Source organism: Salvelinus alpinus, chromosome 24, assembly GCF_045679555.1.
Source record: "Salvelinus alpinus chromosome 24, SLU_Salpinus.1, whole genome shotgun sequence".
NCBI lineage: Eukaryota > Metazoa > Chordata > Actinopteri > Salmoniformes > Salmonidae > Salvelinus > Salvelinus alpinus.
In genome coordinates this window covers 38,261,826-38,281,660 of record NC_092109.1, presented here as the reverse complement: position 1 = coordinate 38,281,660, position 19,835 = coordinate 38,261,826, and the positions used below count along the sequence as shown (strand labels likewise).

The 19,835-nt window shown below is 43.5% G+C and overlaps 1 pseudogene; it reads right to left on the bottom strand.

Moving 5' to 3' along the window:
* Positions 1–14,460: 14,460 nt before the first annotated feature.
* On the bottom strand, positions 14,461–15,160 carry LOC139551895 (GTPase IMAP family member 9-like; annotated as a pseudogene).
* Positions 15,161–19,835: the final 4,675 nt, after the last annotated feature.

The following is a 19,835-nucleotide window of genomic DNA, read 5'->3' as shown; positions in this document are numbered from 1 at the left end:
GATAGGGCTGAGTGACTGGACTGGATAGGGCTGGGTGTGAATGGTCCTGTGAATGAGAGAAAGGGAGAGAGAGTGTGGGGGGGATTCAGTAATTAAGTAATATCAGACATTCTCCGTATCATTGATCATCAGCCCCCCTGAAAAGTGGTACAGAGCATACAGAAAGTAGTCAGACCCTTTCCCTTTTTCCACATTTTGTTATGTTACAGTCTTATTCTAAAACTGAATATTATTTTTTTATCGGAAATACCTTATTTACATAAGTATTCAGACCCTTTGCTATGAGAGTTGAAATAGAGCTCAGGTGCATCCTGTTTCCATTGATCATCCTTGAGATGTTATGCAATTATTAGGAGACTAGATACAAACAGCTAATCCTGGCTACCAATGTTCTAGCATAAATTTATTGAGGCAAGCAGATCAGAGATGCAGTGCCTTAGACCGCTGCGCCACTCGGGAGCCCTATAACCAGGTACCATGAAGAAATTAATGTAAATTAGTACATGCAAATAGGATCCTGGATAGATTCTGTATTTACATAAATAAATTGAGGACATGAGCTGCAGTCAACAGTACAATGTCTCTATCCTGAACAAAATGTCGACGCCTGGGGTTGAGTGACTGGACAGGATAGGGCTGGGTGACTGGACTGAGCCAATAGAAACCAGGTGTCTGAGCTGCTGGAAAAGATACTCATCATGATGAATGTGAATGAAGGTAGCTGTTACACACATGACATGCTGCAGGAGGCAGAAAGAAAGAGAAGAGAAGAGATTGAGTTGATGAAAGAGGAGAGTCTCAGGGAGAAAGAGAGGAAAAGAGAAGAACAACAGAGATGGTTAGAGAAGGTGGGAAGAGAGACAGAGGATAGAATAGGGAGAGATATGGAGGATAGAGTAGGGAGAGAGATAGAGGAAGTTAAAAGACAGAGTGAAAGGGAAAAGAGGGGAGAGGAATCAGAGAGAGAAAATGGGGAAGAAATGCTTGGTTCTGGACATGACACACTAGATTGGTTTAAAAACCATCAGGCATTTATTTTGATGTGTTTTGTTGTGATAATTATTATGGTTGTCATTATATTTGTAATTGTGTTGATGTTTGAAAGAAACCTATAGGGTCATTCCAACAATAGATTGCCTTTTGGGTAGGTAAAAAACAACAATTGCTATAGTTAGGCCAATTAAGTGCCAAATAAAGTAACAGGGTTGATACCCAGTTGCCTGACTGTCGCACTCATCTGGCAGGCATTTTATAGAAGTCATAGATCGTGTCACGATCGTCAACGGGACTGAGAGAGGACCAAAGCGCAGCGCGTGGAAAGTACATATTTTTATTTTAAGAAGGAAAAACAAAACAAACAGAACAGACGACCGTGAAGCTATACAAAAATCAGTGCTGACACAAAACACTTCGACATAGACAATTTCCCACAAATACCTAAAGCCTATGGCTCCCTTAAATATGGCTCCCAATCAGAGACAACTATAACCAGCTGTCTCTGATTGAGAACCAAATCAGGCAGCCATAGACTTTTCTAAACACCTACACTCAACCATAGACTATGCTAGACACATACACTAAACCATAGACTTATCTAGACACATCCACTCAACACAAACCCATACACTCTAACAAATCCCCCTAGACACTCCAAACCACCCAAGACAATACAAAAACACAAACCTAACCCCATGTCACACCCTGACCTAACTAAAATAATAAAGAAAACAAAGAATACTAAGGCCAGGGCGTGACATAACCCCCCCCCTTAAGGTGCGAACTCCGGGCGCACCAGCACATAGTCTTGGGGAGGGTCTGGGTGGGCTTCCGTCCACGGCGGCGGCTCCGGCACTGGTCGTGGTCCCCACCCCACCATATTCACTACCCGCTTTCTTAACCCCACTGGAATAAGGAGCAGTACCAGACTAAGAGGCAGCACCGGACTAAGGGGCAGCACCGGACTAAGGGGCAGCACCAGGATAAGGGACAGTACCGGACTAAGGGACAGCACCAGGATAAGGGACAGCACCAGGATAAGGGGCAGTACCAGGATAAGGGGCAGCCCCAGGATAAGGGGCAGCTCCGGACTGAGGTACGGCAGCTCCGGACTGAAGGGCAGCACCGGACTGAAGGGCTGATCCTGGCTGGCCGGCTCTGGCGGATCCTGGCTGGACGGCTCTGGTGGATCCTGGCTGGACGGCTCTGGTGGATCCTGGCTGGACGGCTCTGGTGGATCCTGGCTGGACGGCTCATGGCTGGCTGACGGATCTGGCTGCTCATGGCTGGCTGACGGATCTGGCTGCTCATGGCTGGCTGACGGATCTGGCTGCTCATGGCTGGCTGACGGATCTGGCTGCTCATGGCTGGCTGACGGATCTGGCTGCTCATGGCTGGCTGACGGATCTGGCTGCTCATGGCTGGCTGGCGGATCTGGCTGCTCATGGCTCGCTGGCGGATCTGGCTGCTCATGGCTCGCTGGCGGATCTGGCTGCTCATGGCTCGCTGGCGGCTCTGGCAGATCCTGTCTGGTTGGCGGCTCTGGCAGATCCTGTCTGGTTGGCGGCTCTGGCAGATCCTGTCTGGTTGGCGGCTCTGGCAGATCCTGTCTGGTTGGCGGCTCTGGCAGATCCTGTCTGGTTGGCGGCTCTGGCAGATCCTGTCTGGTTGGCGGCTCTGGCAGATCCTGTCTGGTTGGCGGCTCTGGCAGATCCTGTCTGGTTGGCGGCTCTGGCAGATCCTGACTGACGAACGGCTCTAGCGGCTCCTGACTGACGAACGGCTCTAGCGGCTCGGGACAGACGGGCGGCTCAGATGGCGCTGGGGAGACGGATGGCTCAGATGGCGCTGGGGAGACGGATGGCTCAGATGGCGCTGGGGAGACGGATGGCTCAGATGGCGCTGGGGAGACGGATGGCTCAGATGGCGCTGGGGAGACGGATGGCTCAGATGGCGCTGGGGAGACGGATGGCTCAGATGGCGCTGGGGAGACGGATGGCTCAGATGGCGCTGGGGAGACGGATGGCTCTGGCCGGATGAGGCGCACTGTAGGCCTGGTGCGTGGTGCCGGAACTGGTAGTACCGGGCTGGGGACACGCATCTCAAGGCTAGTGCGGGGAGAAGGAACAGGGCATACTGGACCCTGGATACGCACATTAGGCCTAGTGCGTGGTGCCGGCACTGGTGGTACCGGGCTGGGGACACGCACTTCAAGGCTAGTGCGGGGAGCAGCAACAGGACGCACAGGACTCTGGAGACGCACAGGAGGCTTGGTGCGTGGCGTAGGCACTGGTGGTAATGGGCTGGAGACACGCACCATTGGACGAGTGCGTGGAGGAGGAACAGGGCTCTGGAGACACACTGGAAGCCTGGTGCGTGGTGTAGGCACTGGTGGAACAGGACTGGGGCGGGGAGGTGGCGCCGGAAATACCGGACCGTGCAGGCGTACTGGCTCCCTTGAGCACCGAGCCTGACCAACCTTACCTGGTTGAATGCTCCCCGTCGCCCGCCCAGTGCGGGGAGGTGGAATAACCCGCACCGGGCTATGTAGGCGAACCGGGGACACCATGCGTAAGGCTGGTGCCATGTAAGCCGGCCCGAGGAGACGCACTGGTGGCCAGATAGGTAGAGCCGGCTTCATGGCACTTGGCTCAATGCTCAATCTAGCCCTACCAGTGCGGGGAGGTGGAATAACCCGCACTGGGCTATGCACACGTACAGGAGACACCGTGCGCTCTACTGCGTAACACGGTGTCTGCCCGTACTCCCGCTCTCCACGGTTAGCCTGGGAAGTGGGCACAGGTCTCCTACCTGCCCTCGGCCCACTACCTCCTAGCCCCCCCCCAATAAATTTTTGGGTAGTACTCACGGGCTTCCAGCCTTGCCTCCGTGCTGCCTCCTCATATCGCCTCCTCTCGGCTCTAGCTGCCTCCAGCTCTTCACGAGGGAGGCGATATTCTCCCGGTTGTGCCCAAGGTCCCTTACCATCCAGTATCTCCTCCCATGTCCATGAATCCTGTGTAGGTGGGTCCTGTTGCCGCTTGACACGCCGCTTGGTCCTAGATTGGTGGGAAATTCTGTCACGATCGTCAACGGGACTGAGAGAGGACCAAAGCGCAGCGCGTGGAAAGTACATCTTCTTTTTATTTTAAGAAGGAAAAACAAAACAACAAACAGAACAGACGACCGTGAAGCTATACAAAAATCAGTGCTGACACAAAACACTTCGACATAGACAATTTCCCACAAATACCTAAAGCCTATGGCTCCCTTAAATATGGCTCCCAATCAGAGACAACAATAACCAGCTGTCTCTGATTGAGAACCAAATCAGGCAGCCATAGACTTTTCTAAACACCTACACTCAACCATAGACTATGCTAGACACATACACTAAACCATAGACTATTCTAGACACATACACTAAACCATAGACTTATCTAGACACATCCACTCAACACAAACCCATACACTCTAACAAATCCCCCTAGACACTCCAAACCACCCAAGACAATACAAAAACACAAACCTAACCCCATGTCACACCCTGACCTAACTAAAATAATAAAGAAAACAAAGAATACTAAGGCCAGGGCGTGACAGATCGACTGTCATTTACAATAGGACCAGGCCTGTTCGGCTTCATAAAAGAAATGTTGTAGCCAATTATAGACCTGCCCTATATATGTTAAGTTTCCATAATGAACTAAGGACCCCTAATTACAATTCAAGAATTGACAACTGTCATCTATTTTCAAAGAGGATTTTTCAGTTCACAATTTACATCCTTCATTGAATTTAGGCTACTGAATTGATGAATTCATGCCAACCCTACTTTCTCGAGGCCTTGCAGCAGCTGTAAATAAAGCAAGTTTACTAAACATCTGTATCCCTCCTCACTAAGATGAACAGAGATCATGTATCTTACTTTTATACCAGTCTCTCAGGAGGAAATGGTACATTCATGTTTTAAACTCATTTATAAATAGTTAATGTATTTCCATGTATTTGTTTACTTTATTTCAGTGTTTTATTTTATAATAATAGCCAACCCTTTATTTATATAGCTCATGTCATACAGAGACCTCAACCCAAGGTGCTGTACACCTACGCTCTGTATTTCCCGCTGGCTGCCCCTCCACCACAGAAACCACTGAGCTAGGCTGAAACACCTGCATTTTGGAGCTGCTTTCCTCAAGAAAACAAAAAAGAGACCATGTTTGTATGCAGATTTATTAACTCAATATTATTGTTATATTGTTGCAATCTGATATGTGACGCATTAATTCCAAAATAACATGCAAATCCGGCAAAACAGCTAAACAGGCCTGAATTACGCAGGCCTGAATTACAGCCTGAATTACGGGTCACCTCTGCATACAGAGACCACATCCCAAGGTGCTGTACATAATACAAATAAAAGATGGATTAAAAGGAAACCGTGTAAACAATTACTCACAGAAGAATATCAATGAGTACAAACACAATAACATAAATCGGATATTAAATGAAGACAAAAACAGTCAGATATTTAAAGCCAAACTAAAAATGTGAGTCGTTATCTGGCGTTAAAAATAGTTAAAAAAATTTCCCTGCCTGATATTACATGGTAGGGCTGGGCATTCCAGAATTTGGGGTTGTAAACTGCTTTACCCCTTTTCATGCGATTCACGTGGGTATATTATAAAGCCTGGAGTCTGAGGGCCCAACCAGGCATATCAGAAAGGCAGTCCTTTAGATCAGGGGTTCTCCAAGTGGGGTTTACAGAGTTACTGCAGGGGGTCCAGGGCCAGATGTCAAAATATATAAAATAAAATAAAACGTTTTTATTTTTACATTTAATTATTTATTTTTTATTACTATCAACAACAACAGATTAAACAAATTTTGGCCGAGGGATCTGTGGAATATGTTTAGACATTTTATGTTCTTAACACTGGGCAACATGGGCCTGGGAGGCTCACAGGGATATTGGTATCCACAGTACTCCACAATTGTATTCCAACAAAATGTTGTTTTTTAACATTTCAAATCAAATTTGATTTGATTTTAAATGTTATTTTAAAACAGAAATGCTTTACAATTTAAGCTTTAAAACTGCTAAATGTGCTCCCCTCCTGGCAAAATGTCTAGAATTGCAGGATATTAGCTTTAAAGCTGCAACAACAAAAAAGTTATCTGCTAGTGATGGCTGTTTAACAGTCTGATGGCCTTGAGATAGAAGCTGTTTTTCAGTCTCTCGTCCCAGCTTTGATGCACCTGTACTGATCTCGCCTTCTGGATGATAGTGGGGTGAATAGGCAGTGACTCGGGTGGTTGAAGTCCTTTATGATTTTTTTGGCCTTCCTATGGCATCGGGTGCTATAGGTGTCCAGGAGGGCAGGAAGTTTACCCCTGGTAATGCGTTGGGCAGACCGCACATCACACTCTTGAGATTTTTGCGGTTGTGGGCGGTGCAGTTGCCGTACCAGGCAGTGATACAAATCAATTGTGCATATGTAAAAGTTTGTGAGGGTTTAGGTGTTAAGCCAAATGTCTTTAGCCTCCTGAGGTTGAAGAGGCGCTGTTGTGCCTTCTTCACAACACTGTATGAGTGGGTGGACCATTTCAGTTTGTCAGTGATGTGTACGCCGAGGAACTTGAAACTTTCCACCTTCTCCACTGCGGTCCCATCGATGTGGATAGGGGGGTGCTCCCTGTTTCCTGAAGTCCACGATCATCTCCTTAGTTTTGTTGACGTTGAGTGAGAAGTTATTTTCCTGGCACCACACTCCCAGAGCCCTCACCTCCTCCCTGTAAGCTGTCTCATCGTTGTTGGTAATCAACAGGGAGTACAGGAGGGGGCTGAGCACACACCCTTGTGGGGCCCACGTTTTGAGGATCAGCGAAGAGGTGTTGTTTCCTACCTTCACCAGCTGGGGGCGACCCGTCAGGAAGTCCAGGACCCAGTTGCACAGGGCGGGGTTCAGACCCAAGGCCTTGAGCTTGAAGATGAACTTGGAGGGTACTATGGTGTTGAATGCTGAGCTATAGTCAATGAACAGCATTCTTACATTGGTATTCCTCTTGTCCAGATGGGATAGGGCAGTGTGCAGTGTGGTGGCAATTGCATCGTCTGTGGATCTATTGGGGTGGTAAGCAAAGTGAAGTGGGTCTAGGGTGGCAGGTAAGATGGAGGTGATATATTCCTTGACCAGTCACTCAAAGCACTTCATGATGACAGAGGTGAGTGCTAAGGGGCGATAGTCATTTAATTCAGTTACCTTTGCTTTCTAAGGTACAGGTACAATGGTGGCCATCTTGAAGCATGGGGACGTTTTCAACATTGCCACCAATTGTACCAAGAAGGTTTAGTGTGTCAAAGCTGTGTGTTAGTGGCAACTGCTGGTCTACTGAAGTCACCAGCTGTTGATTATGAGACTGACTATTGATATTTGTATTGCGATAATTTTTTTGTTTGGCTAGGCAAGTCAGGTATGGACACATTTTTTGGCAGGGGAAGCAAAACAGATTTTGCTTCCCCTGCCATTCAGTGGAGAGGTTGTGATCCAAGCCTGGGTTTAAGGGTCTTTTTTCAAAGTTTAAAAGGATAAACATTCACACGCAACACCATGGGCAAGAAAAGGTTGAATACATTGGCCATGCTGTCAATCCAGCATGGCTTCTGCCTGGTTCAAAACAACTGGAAACTCGGAACCGGGAAATCTCAGTAAGTTCAAGACAACTGGGAACTCTGAAAAAACGAGCTCCAACTACGAAAATACATTTTGAATTATCAGTAGAAACCACATTTGTTTAAGCATGTTAGCCATATTAGCTATGTTTATTAAAAACTTCTTAGGGATCAAATCCCGTTAACGTGATCGATTTGACAACATCCGTTGAAATGGCAAATTCAAGTGCCAAATTCAATATTAGAAATATTTAACTTTCATACAATCACAAGTGCAATACACCTTATTAAAGCTTTACTTCTTGTTAATCGTGTCAGATTTCAAAAAGGCTTTACAGCGAAAGCATACCATGCTATTATCTGAGGACAGCATCCCATCAAACAAACACAGACAATCATATTTCATCCCGCCAGGTGCGACACAAAACTCAGAAATAACAATATAATTCATACCTTACATATGACGAGCTTCTTCTGTTGGCACTCCAATATGTCCCATAAACATCACAAATGGTCCTTTTGTTCGATTAATTCCGTCGATATATATCCAAAATGTCCACATATTTGGCGCGTTTGATCCAGAAAACCACCGGTTCCAACTCGCACAACATGACTACAAAATATCTAATAAGTTACCTGTAATCTTTGTCCAAACATTTCAAACAACTTTCCTAATACAACTTTGGGTCTTTTTTTACGCAAATAATTGATCAAATTTAAGACGGGATAAACTGCATTCAATAGCAGATAAAAACAAAGTGGAGCGAGCTTTTAGGTCACGCTCCCCTAACAAACAGTACACTAGACTCGACCCTCGTTCTGAACAGCCGTACTTCTTTATTACTCAAAAGAAAAACATCAACCGATTTCTAAAGACTGTTGACATCAAGTGGAAGTGATAGGAACTGCAAGCAAGTGCCTTAGAAATCTAGATCCCCATAGAAAGCTCATTGAAAAGAGAGTGACCTCAAAAAAATATATATCCTGGATGGTTTGTCCTCGGGTTTTCACCTGCCAAATAAGTTCTGTTATACTCACAGACATCATTCAAACAATTTTAGAACCTTCAGAGTGTTTTCTATCCAAATCTACTAATAATATGCATATCCTAGCGTCTGGGCCCGAGTAGCAGGCAGTTTATTTTGGGCGCGCTTTTCATCCGGACGTGAAAATACCGCCCCCTAGCCTAGAGAGGTTTAAAAAGGTAGTAAAGGAGGCTGAATTAACTGTTTAACTGTTTTGCTGCCAGACAAGGCTCCTCTGATAGCCAGGTGTAGCGGTGGTAAGGATTCACTCCATGGTGCTGAAAAGAAATCTCTGCTGTTGGGACAGCTTTATGTAGGCCCTAACAGTTTGTGGGCACCGTTTGTCACCATTATAGTAAAATTAATGACTTTTTTTGTATTGTGTTGTGGCTTTGCTGGAATGCATTAAAAAATGTTGTTTGCCCCACCAAGATTTCCATGCTGATATCGCCACTGGTACATTCTGTATTTACAGAATCAATCGAGGATATGAGCTGCAGTCAAAAGTACTATAAAGCAAGTTTAATTAAACATCTGTATCCCTCCTCACTAAGATGAACAGAGATCATGTAGCTTACTTTTATACCAGTCTCAGGAGGAAATGGTACATTCATGGTTTTAAACACATTTATTACATGAGTTAATTAAATAATGAATGTATTGCCATGTATTTGTTTATTTTATTTCAGTGTTTATTTTATTATAATAACCAACACTTTATTTATATAACACATGTCGTACAGAAACCTCAACCCAAGGTGCTGTTCATAATAACAATAAATCCCAGAATGATACCAATTAGTACAAACACGACAATAGAAATAGGATATTATAAGAAGCCAAAACCAGACAGATAATTAAAAGCCAAACTAAAAAGGTGAGTCTTTATCTGGCGTTAAAAATAGTTTAAAAAAAATCCTCCCTGATGTTACGTAGTAGGGCAGGACATTCCAGAATTTGGGGGTGTAAAAGTTAAACGCTGCTTCACCACTTTTCATGCAGTTCACCTGGGTATATTAAAAAGTTAACAGTTTGGCTTCTGACAAAAGTTAACAACTTGAGGGCCCAACCAGGTATTTATTCAGAGGCAGTCCTATAGATCAGAGGTTCTCAATGTGGGGTCCGCAGAGGTACTGCAGAGGGTCCGTGGTCAGATCTCAAAGTATGTCAAATAAAATAACATTTTCTATTTTTACAGATCATTTTTACAGACATACACATTTAAACAATTATTTGGTTTTGTAATAACTTTTGGTATTTCAATATTTGAATAAAAAGTGAATAGATGGATGATGTATTGGGTCATTCCACGAATACAGTGCCTTTTGGCTCTGTGTGCTTATTGATAATTCATATTACTTTTAATCTCCACAAGGCCATCAAGAGGAAGTTAATCGTATTATAATTTTTATAGTTCAAAACCACAATTGGATATCAACTCGTTTTCTCCGTTTATGGTTTCCAAATTGGGCATCGAGGAACAGGAAAAAATAGAAGACAAAATGTATCCCATTTTTCTTTTTGTTCATACCTGGAAGTACACGCCCCCTAATGTAATATTCATCAGCATAGCGGGTGTGTTTACAGTCTGGGTTTAGCTGCAGTGTTGGCAGCTCAGAGAAAGGATTAGATATTTGTCTGACAGTAAGATAAAAATAGTAGGTTAGCTAAGATGCTTAACTTATGATGAAGTTAGCATGCCAATAGAACGAACTCAACAACAACTGAACAAAGTTGGCTTGCATTACCTGGCCAGCTAGCATTAGCCGGCTAACGTTACTGCTGACTAGTTAGCAAGCTGGCTAGCCCTACCAGGCTGTAGTCATGCTAGCTAGTGGAAGTAAGTTACTTAATTACTGATTCCCCCCACACTCTCTCTCTCTTTCTCTCGTTCACAGGACCATTCACACAGTCCAGTCAGTCAGCCCTATCCATTCCAGTCACTCAGTCCAGTCACTTAGTCCAGTCATTCAGCCCTATCCATTCCAGTCAGTCCAGTCACTCAGCCATATCCAGTCCAGTCACTCAGCCCTATCCAGTCCAGTCACTCAGTCCAGTCACTTAGTCCAGTCATTCAGCCCTATCCATTCCAGTCAGTCCAGTCACTCAGCCATATCCAGTCCAACCACTCAGCCCGATCCATTCCAGTCACTCAGTCCAGTCACTCAGCCCTATCCAGTCCAGTCACTCAGCCCTATCCAGTCCAGTCACTCAGCCCTATCCAGTCCAGTCACTCAGCCCTATCCAGTCCAGTCACTCAGCCCTATCCAGTCAAGTCAGTCAGCACTATGCAGAATCTCTCAAGGTCCTACACTGCTTCCTCCAACAACACCCTGATGAGAAGTTATCTTGCAACTATAGGGGGTGCTGTTCCGCATTAGCATATTTGTGTCTCCAAATTAAACTGCCTCGTGCTAAATTCTTGATCGTACAATATGCATATTATTGTTATTATTGGATAGAAAACACCTTCTAGTTTCTATAGAAGTTGGAATTTTGTCTCTGAGTGGTACAGAACAATTTCTACAGCACTTTTCATGACACGGTTCAGATTTCAGAAATTTTTACCCCTGATCTGGGGTCTGTTTTTAAGGCGACAGTGAATGCTATGAAGAAACCGACACTGCCTACGTCTTCCTCTGGGTGTCTGTACGTCATCACGTTTTGAATGAAATCGATGGGACATTCACAGCCATTATAAAACCACAAAATGTTTAGGGACCGCCCTTTCTCGTCGTGCGCCTGAAGCGTGAAGGCCATCGGACTTGCCTCGTTCCAAATCGTTTTCTAACCAGCAATATTTCTCCGGTCATGTTTTCAGTCGTTATAGTTGTTAAAAACATCATAATGTAGTTAATTTGAACCGTTTTATAGCAATTTATATCCGTTTAGTGCGATTTTGAGGAATTTCTTTGTTGTGCACTCTGAAAGTTTGGACACGTTTTGGGGTCCCGTTCGATCGTTAGTGGATATTTCGAAGGACAGAGGACATCTATCGACCAAAAGACGTTTATAACATAGAAAGGATACATTGCCCAAGAATCTGATGGAAGAACAGCTCAAAGTAAGCAATATTTAATATGATAAATCGTGTTTCTGTCGAAATATTTTAAACGCATATTTCGCCATTTTGTTTGGTATAGCTTCACTTGGCGAACCCTGTATTGAAAAGTAAGGATAATTTTAAAAATGTAAATCAGCGGTTGCATTAAGAACTAATTTGTCTTTCGATTGCTGTCAACCCTGTATTTTTTAGTCAAGTATATGATTAGCTTTCAATTAAACTAGATCACTCTGATAGATGACGTCAGACATATTGAGGCTTGATTTCCTAGTATTTTTATTGTGTAACCACGGTTTTGTATGGCTAAATATGCACCTTTTCGAACAAACTGTATATGTATATTGTAAAATGATGTTACAGGAGTGTCATCGGAAGAATTCTGAGAAGGTTAGTGAAAAAATTAATATATTTTGGCGGTGATTACGTTATAGCGCTCTTTGGCTGGAATCGATGCTCTGGTAACGTTTGCACATGTGGTATGCTAACTTATCGATTTATTGTGTTTTCGCTGAAAAACGCTTAGAAAATCTGAAATATGGTCTGAAATCACAAGAACTGGGTCTTTCCATTGCTATGCTTTGTCTATTTTTATGAAATGTTTTATGATGAGTAAATTGGTCATACACGTTGCTCTATCTAGTAATTCTAGTCGATTTGTGATGGTGGGTGCAATTGTAAACTGTGATTTCTACCTGAAATATGCACTTTTTTCTAACAAAAACTATCCTATACCATGAATATGTTATCAGACTGTCATCTGAAGAGGTTTTTTCTTGGTTAGTGGATATCAATATCTTAGTTGAGCCGAATTGGTGATAGCACCTGAAGGAGTAAGAAACTGATGGAGTTAGAATAGTGGTGTATTTTGCTAACGTGTTTAGCTAATAGATTTACATATTTTGTCTTCCCTGTAAAACATTTTAAAAATCTGAAATGGTGGCTTTATTCACAAGATCTGTATCTTTCATCTGGTGTCTTGGACTTGTGATTTAATGATATTTAGATGCTACTATCTACTTGTGAAGCTATGCTAGCTATGCTAATCAGTGTGTGGGGGGATGGGGGGTGCTCCCGGACCCGGGGTAGAGGCTCGTTAGAGGTTAAAAGCCTTTCCCCATGACTGTAAGTTTGCTTTTCTCTCTAACCCTGCTGTACCCTACCATGCTGAGACAATCTGACAACAGTATTACATTATTTTTTAAATGGAACACTCAACAGTAAAAATGGATCTCTCTCTCCCTCTCTGCCATCCTCACAGTTCACTCACTCAGATGGTATGTCGGCTGGTTGATGGCACCTACAGGCCTGTTTGAGGGACAACTGGACAGAACATATCAGAAGGCTTGGACCTCAGCTGAGACCCTCCTCTCCTTCCCGTCTTTCAGGAAAAGCACCGTCTTTACACTTCTTGTTTGGCATGATGCTCTCAAGGTATGTCTCTTTCTCATGTTGTGTGGTATTACCTATAGATGACTCCTATAAACTTTCACATAGTTTGCCTCTGAATTGGTGTCCACATCAGGCTATTGACTTGTTACCTGTGTGTTAGAATACTGTGTGTTAAAATACTATGTGTTAGAATACTGTGTGTTAGAATACTGTGTGTTAAAATGCTGCGTGTTAGAATGTTGTGTGTTAGAATGATGTGCGTTAGAATACTGTGTGTTAGAATACTGTGTGTTAGAATACTGTGTGTTAGAATACTGTGTGTTAGAATGCTGCGTGTTAGAATGTTGTGTGTTAGAATGATGTGTGTTAGAATACTGTGTGTTAGAATACTGTGTGTTAGAATACTGTGTGTTAGAATGTTGTGTGTTAGAATACTGTGTGTTAGAATACTGTGTGTTAGAATACTGTGTGTTAGAATACTGTGTGTTAGAATACTGTGTGTTAGAATGCTGTATGTTAGAGTACTGTGTGTGAGAATACTGTGTGTTAGAAAACTGTGTTCCTTCACAACATGTGAATGATGCCTCCACTGCCACCTGCTCTTTTTTGTTCTGATGTTTGATACATCAGAAGTTTCATATTTGGTACATTTACCCAGACCAACAAAGACGTGTAATATTGCCTATAGCTTACTTCATTAATCAATGATTTAAATTATTTTCACTGCATCAGGGACGTTTTGGCTTTATAGTCTTCTTCAGTGTGTAGGTACAATTTTATTTTAATTCAAAACAGCATTTGTAACGAACAGCAGGTGTTTCTAATCAGGGTTGCCATTCGTCTGCCAATCAGGGACGTGGCCCCTCTGATCTACTTGTATACAAATTAGTCACAAAGAAATACAGAATTATAGGGTATGGGAACAAGCACGAAGGGCAACTCACAAATCAATCGCACCTGGTGTCCTCTCACCTAAATACATCACATCCATTCATGAGATCGCCCACCACAAAGGACATAAGGCACAGCCGTTCATAAATATGTGGAGCCAACTCATAAACGATATGCAAAATCTGATATGGACAGTGTTCTTGTATAACAGTCTAAATGTGGCTCATAGGAAGGAGGTGAAATCTAATTCTTTGTTTAAACTGTGTGGCGATACAGAATTTAATGTATATATCCACATGGCTTCTCTTTGAAGTAATTTGTTGTCATAGTTTCCTCCTCTACGTGATGGATGATATATATCTTATTACATGAACACTGTAATGTATAAATAACTCCTTTAGTAGTGTAAGTTATACATTACTTTATCTCATAGGTTCTAGAAGTATGATGGGCAAACTCTCAAAATCTTGTATTTTCTCTTCATAAAGCTTCTTCAACTCTTCATCTTTTAGTGTGAGGTTTTTCTCCGTTTCCTTGTTCATGTCGTTGGTGTAGTGGTCTTCACCGTTTACGGCCACCATGTGGTCAGTTTTGTCTAGGAGCTCCACAACTTGGTCTCTGTCGTCCAGCTTGGTGTTGTCAAAAACATGGTACCTTCCACCACACTGGTCCACAAGAGTCTTGAGATCTTCCTGAGCTTCATTGACATACTGCTCAATGCCGCCATCATCCAACTCATCTCCATGGGTGAAGAGGATCATGGTATACCTTTCAGCTTCTTCTCCAAACGGCACCCTGATTTTCTTAATCGCGTTCCGTTCCTCTTCTGTGAAAGGCCCCTTGTCTATGTCCAATACGATTGCATGGGGACCAGGTGACGTCATGTTGATACATTTACTGATCTCTGTCTCCAAGTAAATGTCAGAGTGACTTGTATCGAATAAGCCAGGGGGTGTCCACTAGCATTATCTGTCTTCCGGCCACCTCTTCTGTCTCCTTGGAACACTCTTTTGTCACAGAAGAGACAGATTTGGCATCGCTGTAAGCCTTCCTCCCTAGAATGGTGTTTCCTGAAGAGATTTTTCCAGCGCCAGTCTTCCCCACCAGCACAATCCTGGTCATGGACACTACAAGAGAGAATAGAGAACATATGAAAAATGTCACATCATGGTTTGCAATCACATAAGCAAGTCTTGCTGTTGTGTTTTTAAAACACTACTTAGTAATGGGAATCCCATAACAAATGTAAATTGAGATTAATAATCATTCCTCTTCACTACTGGCTGCCATCTTGAAATGTGGATTATCAACGCACAACAAACATGACTTTGATTAAATTATTTATTGTTCAACTTACGGTTTGGACGATCATCTGTGGACCTTCTTCTTCTTTCCAGAGTCTGTTTGTGTCACGCCCTGATCTGTTTCACCTGTCCTTGTGATTGTCTCCACCCCCTCCACGTGTCGCTTATTTTCCACAGTGCATTTATCCCTGTGTTTCCTGTATCTCTGTGCCAGTTTGTCTTGCATGTTTCCAAGTCAACCAGCGGGTTTCCCGTTCACCTGGTTTTTGCATTCTCCTTTTCCTAGTCCTCCCGGTTTTGACCCTTGCCTGTGTCTGGACTTTGTACCCGCCTGCCTGACCTTTCTGCCTGCCTTTAACACCAGCCTGTCTGCCACTCTGTACCTCCTGGACTCTGATTTGGTTTTGACCTTTTGCCTGTCCACGACCATTCTCTTGCCTACCCCTTTGGATTAATAAACATTGTAAGACTCCAACCATCTGCCTCCTGTGTCTGCATTTGGGTCTCGCCTTGTGTCCAAGCAGACTTGGACCAGCTCCGCCACGCTGTCTCCCTGCAGGGAGCCACCGTTGGGAGACATCAGGAGTTGCTACAGGGCCTTTTGGAAGGGCTCAGTTACTTAACGGAACGCCACGACCATGGGTTAAAGGCTATTATGGAGCAAATCAGGGAGTTAGCTCAGACTGTCTGCCACCTCTGAAAAATCACCCAGTCATTTTTTCCCTATCTGTGGTGAGTTTGTACAGCCTATCCTGACTCCCTATGACCCCCGCTTACCACCTCCAGAGCTATATTCGGGGAATCTTGGTACCTCACGGGGTTTTCTTTATCAATGCTCGCTTATTTTTGAGCTACAGCCATCAAAGATAGCGTATATAATTACGCTAATGTCGGGAAGGGCGCTCTCCTGGGCTACGTCAGTTTGGATACAACAATCTGCCATTTGCGGTCATTTGGAGGAATTCATGGCAGAGGTGAGAAGTTTGAGTCTCCGGTATCCGGGAGAAAGGCGGCCAGCAAACTGCTTGACTTACGTCAACTCACGTAGTGTGGCAGAATATGAGGTGGACTTTCGCACGTTGGCCTCCGAGAGTGCCTGGAAAACGGAGTCTCTTTTCAATACTTTTCTGCACGGATTATCTGAGGAGGTAAAGGATGACCAGCTGCTTGGGAACTGCCGGTGGACCTCGACTTCCTTATCGCCTTAACCATTCAAATTGATGACGCCCTAAGGGAACGCAAGAGTGGGAGGAGGTCTGGTCTCGGGCACATTCGTGCACCCTGTCTTGTGTTACCCCATACCCTCCATATTCACCCTACCTTCCATGTGTCGAGGATTAAGCCTGTGTCTCACTGTTCTTTGTCTTCTGTCTCCAGGCCCATCCCTCCCCCTGGGTTATCGGTGGCCAGCCAGCGTATACTGTGAGAGGCCTCCTGAATGTTCGACCACTGGGCAGGGGTTTCCAGTACCTGGTTGACTTGGAGGGTTATGGCTAGGAGGAGAGGTGCTGGGTTCCTGCTAAAGACATCTTGGACCCGGCCCTCATCGCCGATTTCCAACACTCCGTTCAGCCAGGTATGCAACCAGGTAGGACTCCAGGTGGTGTCCCTCGGTGAAGACTGTGTTTGTCTATTGTTGTGACTTAGATGAATATCAGATTAAATTGTATGACCAATTTATACAGAAATCCAGGTAATTCCAAAGGGTTCACATACTTTGTCTTGCCACTGTATGTTCATGTGAATTTTAAACGTTTGAAAAAATAATAATAATATTACACTGGAAATTAGTTTTGCATATGCTACTTCCCATAAAGTTACACAGTTGCGTTGATACTGCCTGGGTTTTGTAACAAATAACTTTAAAACCTGTTTGGGATAGGGGGCAGCATTTTCACTTTTGGATGAATTGGTGCCAAAATTGAACTGCCACCTACTCTGTCCCAGATGATAATATATGCATATTATTATTACTATTGGATAGAAAACACTCTGAAGTTTCTAAAACTGGTTGAATGATGTCTGTGAGTATAACAGAACTCATATGGCAGGCAAACTTCCAAACAGGAAGTGAGAATTCTGACAAGGGTCGATGTGAAAGTCATCGCCTATTCAATTCCCTGTAATATATGGATCTGTTTGCACTTCCTACGCCTTCCACTAGATGTCAACAGTCTGTAGAACGTGGAATGAAGAGTCTAGTGTGATGTGGGGCCGGATGGGAGCTATTTGAGTCAGTGGTCTGGCTGGAATGCTAGTTCCTGGTCACGCGCGCTAGTCATGAAATGGCAATGTGTGCCATTACTTATACAGACATGAAGAAATGCTCCGGTTGGAACCTTATTGGATATAATTGATAACAACATCCTGAAGATTGATTCTCTACTAAGTTTGACCAGTTTTTCGACTTGTAATATAACTTTTGAAGTTTTCATCCGACGTTTGCCTGCATCTGCGCCAGCGTTTGGACACGTGTACTACACATGCTAGCTAAAGTTGCTAATTCGACATAAGTAATGGACATTATCGAACAGAACAACGATTTATTGTGGAACTAGGATTCCTGGCATTGCATTCTGAGGAAGATATTCAAAGGTAAGGGAATATTTATGATGTAATTTCGTATTTCTGTTGACTCCATCATGGCGGAGAAATTTTGTTAAATCTGAGCCCTGTCTCAGATTATTGCATGGTGTGCTTTTTACTAAAGTTTTAAAAAAATCTGACACAGCGGTTGCATTAAGAACAAGTGTATCTTTAATTATATGTAAAACATGTATCTTTTTTCAAAGTTTATGATGAGTAATTCTGTTATTTGACGTGGCTCTCTGTAATTACTCCGGATATTTTGGAGCCATTTCTGAACATGGCGCCAATGTAAACCGAGATTTGTGGATATAAATATGCACATTATCGAACAAAACAAATGTATTGTGTAACATGATGTCCTATGAGTGTCATCTGATAAAGATTATCAAAGGTTAGTGATTCATTTTATCTCTATTTCTGCTTTTGTGTGACTATCTTTGGCTGGAAAAAATGGCTGTGTGTGTTTTGGATTTGGTGGTGATCTAACATAAATATATGTTGTGTTTTCGCTGTAAAACATTGAAAAAATCGGACACGATGGGTAGATTAACAAGATGTTTATATTTCATTTGATGTATTGAACTTGTTAATGTGTGAAAGTTACATCTTTCAAAAAAATATTTTTGAATTTTGCGCGCTGCCTTTTCAGCGGAATGTTGTGGGAGTTCCGCTAGCGGAACTCCTGAGTGCGAAAGGTTAATCTGCAATGGTGTGGTTATTCATTCGCACTGGACCTGTCCAAGATAGGGATGGAATATATTCATACTCCCATGATGAAAAATACCCAATGTTTTACTAGTTCATGTTATTACACACTTTTTCAGAGCACCTTAAATGAAAGTAGAATGACTTGGGAGTGACGATGTTATTTAAATAAGGTAACTGAGGTGCTCAAAAACATATTTCATCAATAGCTGGTAAGTGGGTATGTCTACTGTTGGCATCATTAAATAAAGTTAATTTACAGGGTTTTGTTGTGCTTGATGAAGCCATTTTGTCAGATTATTTTCCCGGTATCGTCTCCTACGTTAACGATTACCTTCCCTCTGCTGTTCATTCAAAGCCACGCCCATTTGGAGAGAGAAGGAAGTAGAACTACATTTCAACAAGAATCACAGGAAAACATATTGAGATGAAGGGCTTTGCATGTATACATTTGCTTGTTCTTGAACTGCAAATTGCACCTGCTCTTAGCACTGTCGGTGGATGCGCTGGAGGTCCCGATGGTGATGCTGAACTGGTGGGATTAGCAGCGCTGCTAGCTAAAGCATCGCAATCAGGAACAGTTTGCCCCTCACTCGACGACTAGCCTAGTCTATTTGACGTGATTTTGTAGAAACCTCTTCACTAGTTGACCACCACTACCAAGACCTGTGTCAAGATCAGTTACTTACCCCACCGGCCCTCCCCATACCTCTATGTGCAAATAAGAGAGCAGGTCTGAAATCAGTGTGGCAGGATAGGGTGATTATATAGAAGGATCACCGCGCTATTACATGGTCTTTCTGGGGGGCGGGAGAAATAACGGAGGCGATTTGATTTAGTGCAGAGAATTAGAATGTCTACAGTGAAAACCTTGAAACAATGAATAAAATCATGCCGCGATAGGTACCGGGTCTGGGCAAATAGGTGCCGGAGCAAACAAGGTGCAGGATCAAGCTCAAATTAAGCACTGTGCACGCTTCTGAAGGACATCAGACTGTTAAATAGCCATCACTAGCCGGCTACCACCCGGGTACTCAACTCTGCACCTTAGAGGCTGCTGCCCTATGTACATGGAATCTCTGATCACTTTAACATCAATGTATGTGTGTATCAATAAGCTGAGGTTACCTTATAAGGCAACCTAGTACAGTAGCTTCTCTGAATTTCTTAGAATTGTCCACTGTCACACAAGATCAAAA